The 20,294-nt window shown below is 48.0% G+C and overlaps 1 long non-coding RNA gene and 1 pseudogene across 2 annotated transcripts in view; one reads left to right on the top strand and one right to left on the bottom strand.

Moving 5' to 3' along the window:
* Nucleotides 1-241: 241 nt before the first annotated feature.
* Nucleotides 242-20,294, bottom strand: part of LOC309553148 — a 541,993-nt gene continuing 521,940 nt past the window's right edge. The window contains exons 2-3 of the long non-coding RNA XR_014225144.1: nucleotides 399-440; nucleotides 242-353 (exon numbers count right to left, since the gene is read on the bottom strand). This is a non-coding gene — a long non-coding RNA (uncharacterized lncRNA). The remainder of the gene's footprint in view (nucleotides 354-398; nucleotides 441-20,294) is intronic.
* LOC309544401 (SCAN domain-containing protein 3-like) lies at nucleotides 524-19,219 on the top strand (annotated as a pseudogene). Its single transcript has 2 exons — nucleotides 524-1,158; nucleotides 19,167-19,219. The product of its transcript is annotated as an SCAN domain-containing protein 3-like (transcript).

Below are 20,294 nucleotides of genomic sequence, written 5' to 3'. Positions count from 1 at the left end.
AAGAACAGGTTTGCTTTACTATGTGTTTTTGGGGGTGATGGGGACCAGCCCCACACTGTATAGTGAGGAAAACCTTTGTTTAGTTTAGCGCCGGACGGCAAGGATTTATTTTATTGTTTTGTTGTTTTTGTATCTTTGCAAACCTTTGCTGAAATAAAGCTGGCAATCCACCAGACTTTAAAGAAACTACCTGCGTGCTGGCCTTAAGTTCCTGTGAAAGGTGGTCCCTGTGAGCTAATCTCCCACACGTGGTGGACTCAGCGGGCACTTTCTAAAGATGGAGGAAATGCTAAAGGCCCTGCTACAGGCCAATGCAGCTCAGCGAGAAACAAACCGCCAAATCACAGAGGCCGCTAGAGCACAACAGGAGGCTACTGCAGCACAACTGGCAGCATAACAGGCAGCCCAGCAGGAGATGAACCGCCAAATTGCAGAGGCCACTAGAGCACAACAGGAGGTTGCTGCAGCACAACAGGCAGCACAACAGGAGGTTGCTGCAGCACAACATGCAGCCCAGCAGGAGATGAACCGACAATTTGCAGAGGCTCTGCTGGAGTTGAAAAAAGCATTTGCATCTCCTGTGCCAGCTGAACCAAAATTGGTACGTGCCTCGTACCACCTGCAAAAGATGACACCGGCTGATGATGTGGAAGCATACCTGGCGACTTTTGAGAGGGTCGCTGTCCGTGAAGGTTGGTCAAACGAACAGTGGGCGGGTCTGTTGGCCCCATTTCTGACAGGAGAACCGCAGAAAGCATATTTTGACCTGGACCCAGATAAGGCCCAGGACTATGAGACTCTGAAAATGGAGATACTCGCACGCTTGGGTGTCACCATGCCGGGCCCAGCGCGTGCATCAGTGGACCTATTCCAGCAGCAAGCCACCCCGTTCTCAAATGTTTGACCTGATCCACCTCACCAAAAAGTGGTTGCAACCAGAGACCTTGACGGGCCCCCAGATCGTGGAGCGTGTGGTAATGTACCAGTACCTGCGTGCACTCCCTGCTGCTCTGAGGAAGTGGGTCGGACAGGGGGACCCCAAAACTGCAGCCCAATTGGTGGACCTAGTGGAGAGGTACAGTGCTACTGAGGACTTGGTGAACACGTCTACGCCCCACTTCAGTGTGTCTAGGGGTGCAAGATCGCCCAGCGGTTCTGGTAAGACTGTTCCAGGGTTAAAGTGCATGGGAAAACTAGATAAGACTGTGGTTACAGCTAATGAGACTGTTGGTCCTAGGCCTGAAGACTGGCCAAAGAAGCCAGGAAGGTCTTTGGGGCTGCTAAGAGGACTAAGGGTAGAACACATACAGTGTTTCCGCTGCCATGCATTTGGGCATATTGCTGCAAACTGTCCTATAAATGATGAACCTATGCAATGCGATTTTGCTTATAGGAAAAGACGCATATCTTTGTTTGCACAGGTCGCATATACTGCTTCATGTCAGAGTCGCATTAAAAAAAAATGTGTGTTATTGCAGTGGATGGAAAGCCGCTCACAGCCCTGCTAGACTCTGGAAGTGTAGTGACCCTAGTCAGAAGTGATTGTGTAAATCCCACAAAACTACACCCCAGCACTATCGAGGTCATTTGCATCCATGGGGACACTCGGGACTACCAGACCGCAGTGGTTGAGGTTGATACCCCTTGGGGCAGTGTGACCCATTCAGTGGGGGTGGTGCCTTCGCTACTTCATGAAGCTTTAGTGGGGAGGGATTTCCCCCATTTTTGGAGGTTGTGGGAGAACAAGGGGAGGCTGGAGAGAGCTCCCCCTGCTCCGGAAGCACAGGAACTCTCACCAGACCCTTTTTGCCAAAGTGAAGGAAACCCTGTTGGGGGAATCGAGGGAGCTGGAGATCCTCTTCCTTTCCCTGTCATGGCTGGGGAGCCGGAGGACCTGGAAGCTAGCTCCCAGCCGGAGGGTAACAAACAGGAGGACATTTCTGGACCTGACAATGAGAGTAGCCAGAATGTGGTACCCGACTTAGAAGTCAGGAGAGAGGATTTTTGTACCGAGCAATTACGAGATGTCACCCTCCTTAGAGCCAGAGAAAACGCTAAGATGGTGCAGGGGGAACCAGTAGATCCTCACTGGGGGGTGTCTTTTCCCTACATGGCCATTAAAAACAATTTACTGTATCAGGTGATAAAACGTGGAGAGGATGAGGTTGAACAGCTGCTGGTTCCCAAACCCTTCCGTAAATTGGTCCTAGACCTGGCCCATGGTCATGTAATGGGGGGACATCTCTGTATCGAAAAGACCAGGGAGAGAATCACCCAGAGATTTTTCTGGCCCGGGTTGCATGCAGATGTCAGGGGGTACTGTGAATCATGCCCTGAGTGCCAAATGTCGGCACCATTGCCCCATTTTCGCAGTCCCCTGGTCCCTCTACCAATCCTCGAGGTTCCTTTTGAGAGGATCGGCATGGAACTGGTGGGGCCGGTAGTGAAGTCTGCCCGGGGTCACCAGCATATTCTGGTAATCCTAGACAATGCGACACGCTATCCTGAGGCCATACCCTTGCGTAACACTTCCGCTAAGGCTATCGCCAAGGAGTTAGTCCAGGTGTTTAGTCGAGTGGGAATCCCAAAAGAGATCTTAACCGATCAGGGCACCCCATTTATGTCCAGGGTTACCAAGGAACTGTGTAGATTATATAAAATCTCCCATCTCCGTACCTCTGTCTACCACCCCCAAACGGATGGTTTGGTCGAAAGATTTAATAAAACCTTGAAAAGTATGCTAAAAAAGGTGGTTGACAAAGATGGAAGAAATTGGGATTTTTTGCTCCCATATCTTATGTTTTCCATACGAGAGGTTCCGCAACCATCCACAGGCTATTCTCCCTTTGAGCTCTTGTATGGTAGACATCCCAGGGGGCTGCTGGATGTTGCCAAAGAAACATGGGAAGGTGAGGCCACCCCATATAGAAGCGTCATAGAGCATATCTCCCTGATGCAAGATAGAATCGCTGCTGTCCTGCCACTGGTACGAGAACATATGGAGCGAGCGCAGGAGGCCCAGAGGAGGGTGTATGATCGGGGTGCCAGAGTCTGTACTTTCAGCCCCGGGGACAGAGTGTTGGTACTGGTTCCCACGGTTGAAAGTAAGTTTCTAGCCAAGTGGCAGGGTCATTGTTGTTATCAAGTTATTGAAAGGGTAGGAGAGGTCAACTATAAAGTCTACCAACCAGGGAAAAGGAAACCACAACAAATTTATCATGTGAATCTCTTAAAGCCCTGGAAGGACAGAGAGACTTTATTGGCTGCATCTCCGGCCCCAGCAGACCCTGTCGGTGGCACAACAAAATTATGTTAGGGGGTTTGTGTACAAAAATAGAGACTTTTTCTCCCCCTTACCTGGACTGACCAATGTGATCCAGCATGATATAGTGACAGAACCAGGGGTTCGCGTAAATTTAAAGCCATATAGAATCCCAGAGGCCAGGCGAGAGGCAGTCGCAAAGGAAATAAAAAATATGTTAGAGTTGGATGTAATAGACACTATCAGGTTTTGTAACGATTTTAGGAAACTCAACAGTGTATCCAAGTTCGATGCATACCCGATGCCTCGGGTCGACGAACTCATGGACAGGTTGGGACAGGCCCGCTACATAACAACCCTAGATCTAACGAAAGGCTATTGGCAAATACCCCTAACTGAATCAGCCAAAAAGAAGACTGCCTTTTCCACTCCTGAGGGCTCGTTTCAATACAAGCGGATGCCTTTCGGTCTGCATGGGGCCCCTGCATCCTTCCAGAGAAGGATGGACAAAACTTTGAGACCACATCGCTCATACGCAGCTGCTTATTTGGACGATGTGGTCATCCATAGCCTAGATTGGGACTCGCATCTGCCCCGAGTACAAGCAGTGGTAGATTCCCTTAGGGAAGCAGGTCTCACGGCCAACCCAAAAAAGTGTGCCATAGGCCTGGAGGAGGCCAAATACCTTGGGTATGTTATTGGTCGGGGACTGGTCAAGCCTCAGACCAATAAGATTGAGGCAATTCAAAAGTGGCCCCAACCGGTAAACAAAAAACAAGTTCGGGCCTTCCTAGGCATTACGGGGTATTACCGGCGGTTTATACCTAACTGCCACCATTGCCGCTCCTCTGACTGACCTAACGAAGGGTAGAGGGTCGGTCATGGTCAAATTGAATCCTGAAGCGGAGGAGGCGTTTCAGAGGTTAAAGCAGGCCCTTTGTGTACTTCCGGTGCTGGTGACTCCAGACTTCACAAAGGAATTTGTGGTACAGACTGACGCCTCCAAGGTGGGCCTAGGTGCTGTACTTTCCCAGAACAGAGGTGGTGAGGAGCACCCGGTTGTATACCTGAGCCGAAAGCTGAACAAGCATGAAAAAAACTATGCTATTGTTGAGAAGGAATGTCTTACTGTTAAGTGGGCTTTGGACTCCCTGAAGTATTACTTGTTGGGGAGGTCGTTTAAGTTGGTCACTGACCATGCCCCCCTGAAGTGGATGTGTGACAACAGGGAGAAAAATGGGCGCGTGACAAGATGGTTCCTGGCTCTACAGCCGTTCAAATTTACAGTAGAGCATAGGCCGGGCAAGCTCCAAAACAATGCGGATGCCCTCTCCCGCATGCACTGTATGATTGGGTCTATTGCTCATTTGCTGGCGCTTGAGCAGCAGTGGCGGAGCCAGAGGGCTAGCTGGGGTGGCAATTGACACCCCAGACAAAGTCCTTGCCACCCCTGTTGCCACCCCGCTCGCGCTCGCTAAAAATATGCACTCATAAATAGTATTAGAATGAGTGGGCGCCTGCAGCGCCTAGTTCTCCTGTCCTGACTGCAGAGCTGGTACAAGAGGTGGGTGGACCTGGGCGGAGTGTTGAGGGGGGCTTCAGCTCATTCTGCATGTTAGTGACAGGCATGGTTGACAGTGGTGATCTGGGCAAAGTTGTTGCCGACTGTCCCAGCCCGCTGGTTTGCCCTCCACCTGCAGTGCTTGCTTCTGTATTCTTTCATCATTCTGGGTCTGGTCTCGGCATTTTCCGACAGCTTCTGTGTTCGCCTGTGGCTCCGCCCACTATCTGTAGCACTTCCCTAGAGTTTGTGCTACGGGTCTGATAGGTGGTGGGCGGGGACAGAAGCAGTCAGGAAATGGAGACTAGACCTGGAATGATGAAAACATACAGAAGTAAGCACTGCAGGTGGTGGGCGGGGACAGATGTCGTCATGCTGGGACTAGACCTGATGTAAGAACACTGACTGAAGTATTACAGGTAGAGTGCAATTTTGTTCTGCTATTTTTACCTGGAAATGATTGCAGAATCAAGGAGTACTCAGTGGACTTTTAATAGTTCTTAAAGTGACTTTGTACTATTGGATTAGTTATGTTGGAGGCACTGTGCTTTATTCATTTGCCTACTTACTATTAGGGCTCATTTACACTTGCAGGCATGGCTGAGCATCATTTTAATCACTCCCTTCCTCTCCCCTAGGCTGCAAAGTGTTCAGATGCCACAGACATGATGCTTTGTATTGAGGCTGCAGGAACAATGCCTGTATTTGCATTACAGTTGTGCTGCATTTAGGGGATTAAAACAGGTGATGAGGAGGTGACATATCACCTCCATATTGCCTGGCACACATCTCTAAAAAGCCATCTCAGCAGTCCGTGCCACATGTGTAAACAAGCACTTACTGCTAATTCAGTTGTACTTGACAATATTTGAAACCTACTGTATTATCTTTTTTTTAATAATGATGTCTTTTAACCACTTCAACCCCGGAAGGTTTTACCCCCTTAATGACCAGGCCATTTTTGCGATACGGCACTGCATTGCTTTAACTGACAATTGTGCAGTCATGTGACGCTGTACCCAAATAAAATATAAAATTGATCTCATTTTTTTCCCCCATAAATGGAGCTTTCTTTTGGATATATTTGATCACCTATGCTGTTTTTATTTTTTGCGCTATAAACAAAACAAACAAAAAAAAAAACTATTTTGAAAAAAAAAAATCATTATATTATCATTTTAGACCAATATGTATTCTGCTACATATTTTTGGTAAAAAAGATCCCAAAAAGCGTGTATTGATTGGTTTGTGTAAAAGTTATTGTTTCTACAAATTATGGGATAGATTTATGGACTTTTTCTTTTTTTTTTTAATAGTAATAGCAGCGATTTTTAGTGGGCAAATCTGACACTAAGTGACACTTTTGGGGAACAGTGACACCAATACAGTGATCAGTGCCAAAAATATGCACTGTTACTGTACTAATGACACTGGCAGGGAAGGGGTTATCATCAGGGATGATCAAAGGGTTAAGTGTGCTATTATGGAGTGCTTTCTAACTGTGGGGGATGGACTGACTGAAAATGGGTGAGATCTGTGTTCCTGATTAGTAGGAACACAAGCTCTCTCTGTCATGCGTCCCCTGGAGCCCTTTTACAAAACCAGATATGTGATTTTGCGCTTTAGGGCCTGCCTTAGTAAATGAATGTGGGGCAGCCCTTAAGTGATTAACATACAGTATATATACAGTAAAATCACTATGCAATAAATGTATATCAATTACAGATATGTATAATGGAAGCTGCACTGTGGGGTGTTGCGTATAAGACGCACATCATCCTTCGTGCTGAGCAAGCAACTATATCGCTATATTGCACGGTGATTTTATATGTATGCTATAGCACATTGTTCTCACTATTAGGCCTCATTCATACAGGGCATACTGCTGTCTGCGTTTGAGGCTATGCATGCATATCAAATTGAGAGCAGTGGCCTTATTTTAGTGTTTAAGCACTTTTTTTTATTATGTAGTCTATATCATTTGTCCTTTTAACATAGCAGCTAGAAATAATTTTAAAAGACAGGAGCACTGACTTTATTTTTTTTGCCTTTTTGTTTTGTGAAATTTAGGGGAAGAATTGGCAAACAAGCTGGATTTTTAATATAGAAGAGGCATACTATGTCCCTTCCTTACCTTCCTGTACAACTTGAACTATGAGCTGAGCACCTCAGAGTGGGGCACAGACCACCCCTCTTTCTGTCTCCCCTTGTATGTGGACATATCAGATAACCAGAGAGGGTTAGAAGGAGAAGCTGCCTCCATGCCCAGCGGGTGCCACACTGAGACTGAGATAGGAACTGTAAGTACACATCAGGACGGGGGGCGCGCAGTTTGCCATCTCTGCCCTGGGCACTGAATGACCTTGTCCCAGCACTGCCTGACTGACTCACTGAGACTGTCTGAGCGCCGTGAGCAGCAGCAGCGGGCGGGGCCGTGAGTCGCTGCACAGCTAACCAATCATGGTGCCAGCACACCTGATTGGTTCACTGTGCCGCTACTCATGACGTGATTGGTTCGCCTGTGTGTGTGAGAACTAGCTGCGGGCCGGCATGTCACAAGGGGAAGGATGTGGCAGGCTGTGTTCTTCACTCCTTCTACCTGAGTGTAACCGTTACCTTAGGTAAGTCTCTCTGGTGGTGGTCTCTACATGATTGTACTCTTCTAATAGATTAGTCACCTCACACTTCCCAGCTCATCATGGTTCTGTAGAGCAACTCCATAACCCCCCCCCCTAATTTTAATGAAAGGGGTACCTATTTGGTACTGTGGTCACTGGTCCCTGTACACTCACCAGTGCCCAGCCTGGGAAATGTTGGTGTCTGCTTCCTGCATTAGGTGTCAAATCCAGGAGATAGAACACTGAGGTGACCCAAAAAAATTTGTGTACCACCAAGTCCAGGAGATGTAGCCAAAGGATATATGGAAGGCCCCAAAACCTCATTTACCAGGCTAGGAGATAAGATCTAAGGGCACTGGATGGGTGACCCCCAAAGTCTCAGGTATCAAGATCTCTGCAGTCCATAGCTCCAAGACTAGGATATAATAGCTAAGGGCAATGAATGAGTAACCCCCAGTCTCAGGTACCAGGGCCAGCAGATAAGGGCATTGAAAAGTTAACCCCTACAGCCTCATGTAGCAAGGCCAGGAATTAAAATCTAAGGACACTCAATGGGTGACCTCTATAGCAGTGGTTCCCAACTCCGGTCCTCGGGACCCACCAACAGGCCAGGTTTGCAAGATAACTAAATTACATCACAGGTGATCTAATTTGCTGCTCAGTGATTGCAGTATTCTAGTCTGCATCCCCCAAGGTAATACTTAAAATCTGGCCTGTTAGTGGGTCCCGAGGACCGGAATTGAGAACCACTGCTCTATAGCCTCAGGTACCAGAACCAGGCAGAAGATAACATCTAAGGGCACTGAATGGATAACCCCCCATAATAACCTGAAGTACCCAGGCCAGCAGATGAGATCTTGGGGAACTGATTGGTACTGATGCACAACGATTTGTATTCTGCCACATGCAGGTAGACAATGAAAGATTCAAATCTATAAATTGCTGTTTTTTTCTAAGCGCCCTCTACAAATGGCAGTGATGTGGCCCTCAGAAATACCCAGCACAGCAAATAAAAGCACAATGCCACATTCAATATACTGATTGCAGTTCTGTCACTTTCTAAAATTTGCAATGCTCAATTTTGCTTTTCCAAATAATCCAGGTGCAAAGTGCAAAGGCAGACAAAGCTGTTTGAGTTAGCTGGTGCTTCTGTGCCTGCTTTAACCCTCCCAAATACCGAGCACAGCAAATGGTATTAGTGCCCCAGCACCCCTTGTGCTATCGGTGCAGAAGCAACCTGCAGAGTTAGACAGGTAGCAGGCACTAGGGTGTACTCTGCAACATTACAAACCCCCCAGCACAACAGGTAGCTGGCACTTGGGGGTCCCCTGTAACCCTGAAAATACTCCAGTACAGCAGGTATCTGGCATTTTGGGGCCCACTGTAATCCTGCAAACCCACCAGCACAGCAGGTAGCTGGCACTTGGGGGTCCCCTGTAACACTGCAAATCACTCAGTACAGCAAGTACCTGGCACTTGGTAGTCCCCTGTAATTGTACAAATACTTAATACTTAATACAAATACTTAATTGTGTACATTTTGTAAAATAAACAACTTTAATCTATATACATTTTGTGGAAAATAACTTATTTTTAGTGTAATTGAACACTTTGTATATTGACCCCCCAAAATAATACCTTGCCACCCCTTTGCCACCCCTGTTTTAAAAGTCTAGCTCCGCCACTGTTGAGCAGAGGGGGAGGATATGTGACGGTATGCGTTCTGTGGTGAGAGACTGAACCGGAATCCAGCCCAGGTTTTCCAGCCTCTGTGACAGGTTGGGTTCCGGTCCAGAGATTGTGAGTTACCTGAGTCCATGCTCAGGTGGACTTTAAATTAACAGGAAAAGAGCACAGAAAGGCTCTGGCCTGAGACTCAGAAGGGAATCTGAGAGAGGAGCTCCGTGTGGACTTTCAAAAGAACAGGTTTGCTTTACTATGTGTTTTTGGGGGTGATGGGGACCAGCCCCACACTGTATAGTGAGGAAAACCGTTGTTTAGTTTAGCGCCGGCGGCAAGGATTTATTTTATTGTTTTATTGTTTTGTTGTTTTTGTATCTTTGCAAACCTTTGCTGAAATAAAGCTGGCAATCCACCAGACTTTAAAGAAACTACCTGCGTGCTGGCCTTAAGTTCCTGTGAAAGGTGATCCCTGCGAGCTAATCTCCCACACTACACAGAAGTTTAGATGTCATGCCTGCCTCCAAAGATGTCCACAAAAAAGCCCAAAAAACGCCTGCAACAAAAACGGCCAGGTGTGAAAGGAGCGAAGCCACTATCCTGCTCTACTGCAATTCTAATACAAACAATCTTTTTTCTATAGCGGTCACCCTGACATGGAAGGGTTTGGTCACCCTGCCATAGCAGTCAGTCAGTTCACCCTACACTACACTACGGTCACCCTGACACTTAACACTTTCCCTACAGAAACTAGATTTTTGAATCTAACTATAGTGGAAAATAGTACCCTAACTACACTAGATATCCCTTTCCTCACACTAATAATTGCTAAATGACACTTTTGAAGCAGGAGTAACAGAACTGCTTCCACTCTCTTCCACATCCCTGTATTACAATGCTAGCGATTTGGCGGGGCTATCTTGTATACTGGGGGGCGTATTCACTACTGATTGGCCTCTGGACCCCCTAAGCACTCCAATTACATTCCTAGCATCCTCCTGCCCCCTCAATTGGCTTTTACTGATGGTTCTGGTCCAATCACGGGCTTTTAAAGCCCAGTTCCTGTCCCATTGCATTTTGGTCGGTTCTGGTTGCCGAATTCCGAACTTTTTCAGCAAAAAGTTTGGAATTCGGCCGAATTTCGAACAGTCAATGTTCGGGTCGAACGAACCAATGGTCGACCCGAACCGTTCGATCATCCCTAATCGGCACTACCTATCAACTCAAGCAAAACAAAAATCATGGTGTTCCAAAAGAAAAATACAAAAACAAAGAGCCCTTCCTTTACATTAAACAACCACACTCTTGATGAATCCAACAACTACACTTACCTCGGCCTATAAATTAACCAATCAGGAAGTTTCAGGCCAGCCATAGAGGCCCTAAAAGACAAGGCACGCAGAGCCTTCTATGCCATCAGGAGACCGCTGTATCACCTAAAACCACAGTTGAGAGTCTGGGTCAGAGTATTTGATAGTGTCATCACAAAAAATCCTTCTATATGGCAGTGAAGTTTGGGGTCCTGTCACCTACCCAGACCAATCCCAATGGGACTCCAGCCCGACAGAAATATTCCATCTGGAATTCTGCAAGCTACTCCTCCAAGTCCACAGGAGTACCTCTCTAACAGTGCCTGCCGGTCTGAGCTGGGCAGATTTCCCTTACTTCTTGCAGTACAAAAGAGGGCGCTATCATTCTGGGATCATCTACGAAAAAGCAGTCCTGACTCGTACCATCATAAGGCCCTACTGACCAATAAGAACCAGCCCAAGCCTGGCGGTCTGCAACAACTCATCAGCGCCTTGCCTATCCCAAACTCCCAAAAATTCAACCTGACAAAATCACAAATAAAAAACATAATGAAATATTCAACAGAAAAATATGTTTAAGAATGGAGAAATGAAATAACAAACTCCAAGAAACTAACTGTTTACCAGTTACTGCAGAGAGACTACAAACTGGCCCCATACCTGGAGGTGCTACAAGAGCCCAAAGACAGACAGACCTTCAGCTTGTACAGACTGAGTGCCCACAGCATGGAAATCGAGTTAGGATGGCACAGACAGACCTACAAGCCCAGGGAGAGAAGATTGTGCCAGCAATGCGACCAGGGGATCCTGAAGGACGAGGACCACTTCCTGTTACAGTGCCCTAAGTACTCATCCGTGAGGGACACTCACTTCCAGAGACTCTCCGCTTTTATGGCGGACTTCAATTCTATTGGAGAAGAGGAAACTCCAAATCCTACTGGGAGAAGAGGAGCCAATGGTGAGAATAGCTGCACAATATGTGACAGCGTGTCACAGACTGAGAGGGACATGAAAAACTGAGGATTTAAAAATTCTTTGCATGGACTCACCCCCATTCCTCTTTATATTACCCCCCCCCCCCCCCATCACAAACTCAACTGCTTTGGAAATGCTAAAATGTATTTGGTCCTGCCAATAAAGCTTATTTGAATTTGAGAGAGAGAAAGACACACACAAGAGAGAGAGAGAGAGACACACACACACACACACACACGAGAGAGAGAGACACACACACACACGAGAGAGAGAAACACACACACGAGAGAGAGAGAGAGAGACACGAGAGAGAGAGAGAGACACACACACACGAGAGAGAGAGAAAGAGACACACACACGAGAGAGAGACGCACACGAGAGAGACACACAGGAGAGAGAGACACACACACGTGAGAGAGAGACACACACACGACAGAGAGAGAGACACACGAGAGAGAGACACACGAGAGAGAGAGAGAGAGACACACACACGAGAGAGAGAGAGACACACGAGAGAGAGAGACACACGAGAGAGAGAGACACACACACATGAGAGAGAGAGAGACACGAGAGAGACACACACACATGAGAGAGAGAGAGAGACACACACATGAGAGAGAGAGAGACACACACACGTGAGAGAGAGAGACACACACACATGAGAGAGAGAGACACACACACATGAGAGAGAGAGAGACACACACACATGAGAGAGAGAGAGAGACACACACACATGAGAGAGAGAGAGAGACACACACACATGAGAGAGAGAGACACACACACACACGAGAGAGAGAGACACACACACACGAGAGAGAGAGAGACACACACACATGAGAGAGAGAGAGAGACACACATGAGAGAGACACACACATGAGAGAGAGAGACACACACACACACATAAGAGAGAGAGAGAGACACACACACACGAGAGAGAGAGATGAGAGAGAGATGAACGAACGAGAGAGAGAGATACGCACGAGAGAGAGAGATGAGAGAGAGACACAGAGGAGAGACAGAGGAGAGACATGAGAGAGACATATGAGAGGGAGACAGAGACATATGGGAGGGAGACAGAGACATATGAGAGAAAGACAGAGACAAATGAGAGGAGGGAAGGAGAGACATGAGAGATAGAGAGACAGAGAGGAGAGACATGAGAGACAGAGAGGAGAGATATGAGAGAGACAGAGGTAAATATGCACGAACACACACTTTTTTTATTTATTTTTTTTGAGGTTGGGGATGGTAATCTTGGGTGAGTTCCCATACTTTATTTCCCAGGCCTTGACCCCTGAGTCACATCAACAATAAATACAAGAGAACCAGTTCCATTGGCAGCCATACATGCCCACGCCGTGACACTACCACCACAATGCTTCACTGATGAGGTGGTATGCTTTGGATCATGAACCATTCCTTTCCTTCTCCATAATCTTCTCTTCCCATCACTCTGGTACAAGTTGATCTTGGTCTCATCTATTCATAGGATGTTGTTCAGAACTGTGAAGGCTTTTTTAGATGTTGTTTGGCAAACTCTAATTTGGCCTTCCTGTTTTTGAGGCTCACCAATGGTTTACATCTTGTGGTGAACCCTCTGTGTTCACTCTGGTGAAGTCTTCTCTTGATTGTAGGCTGTGACACACATACATCTACCTCCTGGAGAGTGTTGTGAAGGGTGTTTTCTTCACCAGGGAAAGAATTCACCGGTGCGTTCTTTCTTTTTAAGGATGTTCCAAACAGTTGATTTGGCCACACCTAATGTTTTTCTTATCTCTCTGATGGGTTTGTTTTGTTTTTTTCAGCCCAACGATGGCTTGCTTCACTGATCTCATATTGAGAGTCGACAGCAACAGATTGCAAATGCAAATAGCACACTTGAAATGAACTCTGGACCTTTTACAGTATCTGCTCCTTGTAAATGGGATAATGAGGGAAAAACACACCTGGCCATGAAACAGCTCAGCAGCCAATTGTCCTATTACTTTTGGTCCCTTAAAAAGTGGGAGGCACATATACAAACTGTTGTAATTCCTACACCTTTCACCTGATTTGAATGTAAATACCCTCAAATTAAAGCTGAAAGTCTGCAGTTAAAGTACATCTTGTTTGTTTAATTTCAAATCCATTGTGGTGGTGTATAGAGCCAAAAAGATTAGAATTGTGTCGATGTCCCAATATTTATGGACCTGACTATACATAGGGTTTAAAGAGATGCCGTTTTCTTCCGCTTTTCTTGCTGACCAAGCTTTTTCTGGGACTTTTTGTTTACAAGTATGAATCAATATATTTGGCTAGAAAACTACTTAGAACCCCCCAAACATTATATATATATATATATATATATATATATATATATTTTTTTTTTTAACAGAGACCCTAGGGAATAAAATGGCGATCATTGTAATTTTTAATGTCACGGGGTATTTGCGTATGATGAAATTGCAAATGCATTTTTTAAAATAAAAAAACAAGTTTATTTGTGGTATACAAAACAAGGTTCAAAAACTTGGTATGAATATGAAACACTCAAAAAAGGAGCACACAATGGGGAACATCATTATACATTTCACATCTGTATGTCCGTAACATAAGGAGACTAAATAACTTGACACAACAGTCAAAAACTTGTGGTAAGAGAAATACATGCATGGGGAAGAAGTACCGTAGTCTCAGGGAGATCACTACACCCGAGGGGGGGTGTAAGCAATTATACAGTTAAGGCAGTCAGCGTTCTAGCAAGATTCCTAGTCACTACAGGTTTGTGTGAGCTCCAGCCATCTATTCCAGCATTTTTTTAATTTTGGCAGGACACCCTCTATGTCTATAAAGCAACCTTTTATAGCAATTCCACTATCCATTCCTGTAGGGTGGGGATATGAGCTTGCAACCATGATTTAGCTATAGTTTACATACACTAAAAAGAGTCTCTTCTAGGAAAGTGGCAAAAAATGTATCTATGTCAGCATCAGGTAAGAGTCCAAGGATGAAGGGCTTAAGGTCCAGCTGTAACCAGTGTTGGTAGTAACTGCGTTTAAGTAAACGGCGTTACTTAACGCAGTTACTTTTGAGGGTAACGAGTAATCTATCAGATTACTCATCCTGTCCCTGTAACGCCGCTGCCGCTACTTTCGGCTGCGTTACCACAATTACATCTACCGCCACTAGATGGCACTAGATGTAATTGTATTCAGGGGTCGGCAAGGTGTCTGCACACGGACACTGGTGTCCGTGAGCGGTCCTTTCAGTGTCCGCCGCGCCGAAACTAGTCTCACTCTGCCCGTCTGCTGAAATTGGATCAATCCTTGATGCGATCGCTCGGGGGCGGAGCCTCAGGCCTCCCTCGGGTTGTCCGCTCCCGCCTCCTGTTCGGCTCTAGCTCTTGGCAGTGGCACCACCCACAAAGTGGAGTGGTGGTGGAGACTGGAGAGAGACCTGCGTGCGCGGCTGCGCAGTGATCTCTCTGTGACTGTCTGACTGTCCAGTGCGGGAGAAGAACAGGAGGATTGTAACGGTAGGTAAGGTTGTGGTGGACTCACTGGACTGGAGGCCTGGGAACCCTGCTTGGTCTGCTTTAAGGGGGAATGTCACCCTGACCTGCTGTAAGGGGGATCTAGGGGGGACCTGGGATGGCTGACCTGTCTGCTCTTGCCTGCTCTAACAAAGGGGTATTTATAAATATGGGGGATCCTCACCCTGTCCTAGGCCTGCTCTAAAGGGGTATCTAGGGGGCTCTAAAGGGGTATTTATAAATATGGGGGACCCTCACCCTGTCCTAAGCCTGCTCTAATTGGGGATCTAGGGGGTTGCCTGCTCTAAAGGGGTATTTACAAATATGGGGGACCCTCATCCTGCACTAGGCCTGCTCTAAAGGGGGATCTAGGGGGTCCCCCCTAGATCCCCCTTTAGAGCAGGCCTAGGCCAGGGTGAGGGTCCCCCATATTTATAAATACCCCTTTAGAGCCCCCTAGATCCCCCTTTAGAGCAGGCCTAGGCCAGAGTGAGGGTCCCCCATATTTATAAATACCCCTTTAGAGCAGGCAATGGCAGGCAGGTCAGCCATCCAAGGTACCCCCTAGATCCCTCTTTAGAGCAGGCCAGGGTGAGGGTCCCCTATATTTATAAATACCCCATTAGAGCCCCCTAGATCCCCCTTTAGAGCAGGCCTAGGCCAGGGTGAGGGTCCCCCATATTTATAAATACCCCTATAGAGCCCCCTAGATCCCCTTTAGAGCAGACCTAGGCCAGGGTGAGGGTCCCCCATATTTATAAATACCCCTTTAGAGCCCCCTAGATCCCCTTTAGAGCAGGCCTAGGCCAGGGTGAGGGTCCCCCATATCTATAAATACCCCTTTAGAGCAGGCAATGGCAGGCAGGTCAGCCATCCCAGGTCCCCCCTAGATCCCCCTTTAGAGCAGGCCTAGGCCAGGGTGAGGGTCCCCATATTTATAAATACCCCTTTAGAGCAGGCAGGTCAGCCATCCCAGGTTCCCCACAGATCCCCCTTTAGAGCAGGCCAGGGTGAGGGTCCCCCATATTTATACATCCCCCTTTAGAGCAGGCAAGGGAGTCCTATGGGGGACCTGCCTGCACTAAAGGGGGATCTATGGGGGATGGTTGACCTGCCTGCCCTTGTCTGTTCTAAAAGGGGATCTATGGGGGACCTGCCTGCCCTTGCAGGCTCTAAAGGGTGATGTATAATTATGGGGCACCCTCGCCCTGGCCTGCTCTAAAGGGGGATCTATGGGGGACCTGCCTCCCTTGCCTGCTCTAAAGGGATGCATAAATATGGGGGACCCTCACCCTGGTCAGGCCTGCTCTAAAGGGGGATCTATGGGGGACCTACCTGCATTACAGCGGGATCTATGGGGACCTGCCTGCTCTAAAGGGGATCTACGGGAGACCTGCCCTGGCCTGCACTAAAGGGGGATCTATGGGGGACCTGCCCTGGCCTGCACTAAAGGGGATCTACGGGAGACCTGCCCTGGCCTGCACTGAAGGGGGATCTATGGGGGACCTTACTTTTGCCAGACTGGCAAAATATATATAAAACAACCAGTGGCAGTTACTTACAAAACGATATAGTCCAGGAGACTCCCCCACCACCACAGGGAACTGGCCCATATTTATAAATACCCCTTTAGAGCCCCCTAGATCCCCCTTTAGAGCAGGCCTAGGCCAGAGTGAGGGTCCCCCATATTTATAAATACCCCTTTAGAGCAGGCAATGGCAGGCAGGTCAGCCATCCAAGGTACCCCCTAGATCCCCCTTTAGAGCAGGCCAGGGTGAGGGTCCCCTATATTTATAAATACCCCATTAGAGCCCCCTAGATCCCCCCTTTAGAGCAGGCCTAGGCCAGGGTGAGGGTCCCCCATATTTATAAATACCCCTTTAGAGCCCCCTAGATCCCCTTTAGAGCAGGCCTAGGCCAGGGTGAGGGTCCCCCATATCTATAAATACCCCTTTAGAGCAGGCAATGGCAGGCAGGTCAGCCATCCCAGGTCCCCCCTAGATCCCCCTTTAGAGCAGGCCTAGGCCAGGGTGAGGGTCCCCCATATTTATAAATACCCCTTTAGAGCAGGCAGGTCAGCCATCCCAGGTTCCCCACAGATCCCCCTTTAGAGCAGGCCAGGGTGAGGGTCCCCCATATTTATACATCCCCCTTTAGAGCAGGCAAGGGAGTCCTATGGGGGACCTGCCTGCACTAAAGGGGGATCTATGGGGGATGGTTGACCTGCCTGCCCTTGTCTGTTCTAAAAGGGGATCTATGGGGGACCTGCCTGCCCTTGCAGGCTCTAAAGGTTGATGTATAATTATGGGGCACCCTCGCCCTGGCCTGCTCTAAAGGGGGATCTATGGGGGACCTGCCTCCCTTGCCTGCTCTAAAGGGATGCATAAATATGGGGGACCCTCACCCTGGTCAGGCCTGCTCTAAAGGGGGATCTATGGGGGACCTACCTGCATTACAGCGGGATCTATGGGGACCTGCCTGCTCTAAAGGGGGATCTACGGGAGACCTGCCCTGGCCTGCACTAAAGGGGGATCTATGGGGGACCTGCCCTGGCCTGCACTAAAGGGGATCTACGGGAGACCTGCCCTGGCCTTCACTGAAGGGGGATCTATGGGGGACCTTACTTTTGCCAGACTGGCAAAATATATATAAAACAACCAGTGGCAGTTACTTACAAAACAATATAGTCCAGGAGACTCCCCCACCACCACAGGGCACTGGGCAGCAGAAAGTCCACCACCACCAGTCCACCAATGGTCCAACGCACACAGCCAGCCCAGAAGAGGAGAGAGGCACAGACAGGCAGGCCTGAGGCCTGCAGAAGGACGGAGCCAGAGGGACCCGGACAACAGTGTGCCTGCCAGGCCAGAGGCCACACCACCACCAGCAAGCCCAGCACAGCAGGTACCAAAAAAAAAAAACTCAGTCAGTCACAGACAGTCAGGATTCAGGTCTCAGACCCCCACCAGCCACCACACCACCACCAGCAGCGTGCCACACCACCAGTGTGCCACACCGCCACCACCAGTGTTCCACACCGCCACCACCACCAGTGTTCCACACCGCCACCACCACCAGTGTTCCACACCGCCACCACCACCAGTGTTCCACACTGCCACCACCAGTGTGCCACACTGCCACCACTCGTGTGCCACACCACCAACAGCCAGCCACTCCAGGCAGCAGGTACCAAAAAACAAAACAAAATATAGTTACTCACAGTCAGGAGGACTCAGGACTCAGACCCCCACAGTGTGCCACACCGCCACAACTATTAAAGATCTCATAGAACGTAATTGCATTATAGAATATTAAAAAAAGTCACAGTTACTTTGCTGAGTAACTAATTACTTTTTCAATGTGGTAACTGAGTCAGTAACTCAATTACTTTTTGGGAAAAGTAATTTGTAACTGTAACTAATTACTTTTTTAAAGTAAGATGACCAACACTGGTTGTAACAGGGAGCCCATGTGGTCATGTAGGAATTTTATGATCTGCATCCAGTAGGATTGGATGTCTGGGCAGGTCCAGATGAGATGTACAAAAGTGCCTGACTGCAGGGGACACCGAGGACAGTATTTTGGTCGGCATTTGGAAATCCTAAGTGGGGTCAAATAGGCCTTGTGTAAAATGTAGAGCTGGGTCATAAGATCAGAGAGTTTAGGTGAAGACAGTTTGGGACTATCCAAAATATCGTTCCACTCCGCCTCATCCAAAGGACCCATATCAGGCAGCCACCGAGTCTGCATTCTCTTCACCGTCAAATCAACATCGGCACTGTGCAACTCAGTGTTCAGTGCAGATATCAGGCCGACATGGGTGTCACCCAACACTATGTTCAGCAAGGGTATATCACACAGAGGGGGAATCTGGGCAGCAAATTGAGTGAGTAGTGCATGTCTCAGCTGCATGTATCTAAAAAGCATATGCGAGGGGAGGTTGAACTCTTTGCTCAGAGGCTGAAATGGTCTGACACCCATTGCACACAACACTTGGCCCAAGTAGAGTACACCCCTGTCCACCCATAGGTTGCAGTCCGGAATAGAAATCAACTCTCCCAGGCAAGGATTGTGCCACAGTGGGGTTCGAGTGTGGATGTGGGTGGTCTTCAGTCTCTTAAGGGCTATGTTCCACATCTGTCTGTGATGTAACAGTAGTATATTCCGTACAGTAGTCAATGGCATATGACCCCGTCCCCATAAGAGCACCTGCATATGAGTAAAAGCTGTTTTATGTGGTCTCCTACAGACAAGCATTTAGTAGCGGAGGTCCTCCAATTTGTGGAAATAGTAGAAGTGTGAGAGCTGGGACGCTATGTAGTGCGATTGGAAGTCTGGCAATGCTACTCCACCCCATCTAGTTGGATTTTTAAGCATAGCCCAGGGTAGTTTGTGTCACTCATGGCCCCACACAAAAGGAATTCCGAATATTATCAATAATTTTGAACAGTTTTAGAAAAAATGGGATTGATGAGTGCCAGAACACATAAAGAAGTTTGGGTAAGAGAATCATTTTAATGAGGCTTACCCTGCCCATGATCCTGAGGGGGAGTCGTGCCCAAGTCTGCGTTTTGCTGCTTTAACAGGGTAATAACAGTTTCTATATTGTCCACAATATAATCAGAGAGCGACCTCGTGACCTCGATTCCCAGGAAGAGTATTGCTGCAACTCTCTGCAACAGGAGAGAGTCCGAGGCACGAGGGGGGGGGGTGGGTCAAGGAGGAGTATTTGAGATTTGGACCAGTTTATTTTCAAACCAAAGTGAGAATCAAACTCCTCTATAGCTTGTAGAGCAGTTTGAAGGGAAGCGTCAGTGTCCTCTAAATATAAAAGCATATCGCCTGCATAAAGTCCTATAGTTTCCGTCAGGGATGACTGGCACAGACCATGTATGAGTGGGTGAGTTCTAAGCGTGATTGCCAAAGGTTCAACTGCTAGGGCATAAAGTAAGGGGGAAATGGGGCACCCCCGACGGGTCCCACAGCCAAGGGGAAAGGGGTCCTATGTCCAACCGTTCACCGAGACCCTAGCCACCGGTAGATAATAGAGTGCCTGCACCCATCTAATGAAAGCTGGCCTGAACCCAAATGCATGCAAGCACTCCCATAAGTACCTCCACTCCACAGAGTCGAAGGCTCTAGCTGCGTCCAGTGCCACCACCGAGGGAATGAGATACGCTGGAGGAACACACAAGTCTCCTGGGCGGTAATAGTTGTCTGAGAAGCATACAGCGTGGCATAGAAGGAGCGAAATTCTTCAGCCACCAGCGGCGGGTCAGAAATGCTAGACCCATCAGATCCACGCAGCTGCACCACCACCGGAGGGCTAGTATCCTGATGAGCCAAGTAGGCCAGCAGTCTGCCCGCCTGTTCACCC

Source organism: Pelophylax lessonae (genome assembly GCF_965119305.1).
Source record: "Pelophylax lessonae genome assembly, chromosome: 1".
NCBI classification, from domain to species: Eukaryota; Metazoa; Chordata; class Amphibia; order Anura; family Ranidae; genus Pelophylax; species Pelophylax lessonae.
This window is presented reverse-complemented; position numbering and strand designations above follow the sequence as displayed.